This window comes from Belonocnema kinseyi, chromosome 10 (genome assembly GCF_010883055.1).
Source record: "Belonocnema kinseyi isolate 2016_QV_RU_SX_M_011 chromosome 10, B_treatae_v1, whole genome shotgun sequence".
Lineage (NCBI taxonomy): Eukaryota > Metazoa > Arthropoda > Insecta > Hymenoptera > Cynipidae > Belonocnema > Belonocnema kinseyi.
In genome coordinates, this window is record NC_046666.1 from 77,585,829 (window position 1) to 77,587,588 (window position 1,760).

At 32.4% G+C, this 1,760-nt stretch overlaps 1 protein-coding gene across 4 annotated transcripts in view; it reads right to left on the minus strand.

The window, feature by feature from the left end:
* LOC117181623 overlaps window positions 1-1,760 on the minus strand; it is a 109,852-nt gene that overhangs the window by 66,473 nt on the left and 41,619 nt on the right. The window lies entirely within an intron of this gene.

Here is a 1,760-nt window from a genome sequence, read left to right on the forward strand (position 1 = left end):
GTCATTTAAAGTGTCCCAGAAGGCGTCTTTCACTTCTCTAGGATCACTATCAACCGGCGCGTAGCATGCTATGATGAATAGTCTTCTGATTCCTACTTTCATAACTTGAAAAAAAAATACAAATTGTGCATCAAAATTGCACAAGGCTTAAAAAATTCGTGTGTTCCTTAAGAAACTGTTTATGAAAACAAAGATTGAAATATAGAATTGTTTGTTGGACATGTTAATTAAATTTTATAGTTTAATTTAAATTTTTTAAAGTTACAATCAGTTCTCAGAAATATTAAGGATAAAAATGTAAATGTTCTTAATAATTCCTTAATAATTAACTACAAATTTAATTATACTTTTAAATTAATATTATCACAATATAAAAATATTCCCTATTAGTTTCCTATTAAAAATTTCCTGGAGAGGACGCCTTAAAGGCCCCGAAACATGCTAAATACTGATAGTATAAAAAAGACGGATAAATAATGTCTCTTTTTATTCCTCTTTTCTCAATTATCATATATCTGTCTCTAATGAGCCGTTTTACAATGTAATTTTAAGAGATTTTTCTTATTTAAACTATTTTAATGCAATTATTTTGCATAAATAGATTTTCTTGAGTACTTTTTGTTAAAAAACAGTTTTTCTTTTAAACATAATTCTTCTTAAGCTTTGTTGATCAATTTTGTTGTACAGTTTATGTGTTTTAAAAAATTTCTGTTGGCTAAAAAATAAGTGCTTTCAAATATTTAATAAACAGAGACATTAAGTCATACACTTTGTGTTGTTCTCTAGCGTTTGGTTATTTTTCCGTTCTCAAAAATTCGATTCTTGGTCAACCAAATCAAAATTATAATTTTATTTTTGACATTTCATGTGATGATTAAATACCCATAAGGTTAAATTACTGCAAATGAGCCTCATTTTACGCAGAACTTAAAAACTTCTCAAAGGGGGTTTTCAAAATATTTCTATCTATATTGCAGAGACACTATCACCTTTCAAAGTCATGGCTAATTTTAATGGGTCACCCGGTTAGTGTTCCAATACTATCCGCCAGTAGAGTATGTGTGGGTCCATAAGAAAAGGACCAAATATGGCGGCATCGTCGGCATTGCGTTAGGTGACGAACACTCTGTGTTAGGTTGAAAAACGAGGCACCGCGGCATTTTTGAAGTTGGCTCTTCGAAAAACGGCTTGCCGAGAAAATTACATTTGAATTTAGCATGCACCAATAGCGCACGTGTTATATTTTTTCTTCAAACATAAAATTTGCCCACTTCCGGTCAGTTTGGGACATAAGTATAATGTCACATACGAAACTTAGATTGAAGTTTCATTTCCCAACGAATACTGATTTCCATCAATCTTTTTTACTAACTATCACTAAGTCTAACCCAAACGAACCGACCCTTTGTCTTGTTTATCTTTCGTTTGGAAGCGCATTCCTTGAACAGTCAATAATGTCATTTTTCGCCAATGCAGCGCCATCTGGTGCAAACCAAAAACAATCTTACAAATAAAACTTACGTTTCTGCAATATATCTGCAATAAAAAATATAGGTTCCCATTTGAAAGGTGGGGGTCTTTAAGGCCGGTTTTTGACCCAAATTAGATTTTGGCCAAAAAATTCGAAAAAAATGTCTACAGTGTCTACTAAAAATAAGAATTCAATTCCACCCTAAACGGACCCCCTCTCCTATTCACCCCCACCACACCTACCAGAAATGAAAACTACACTCCTAGTACAAAGCGTTTTTGGACAGATT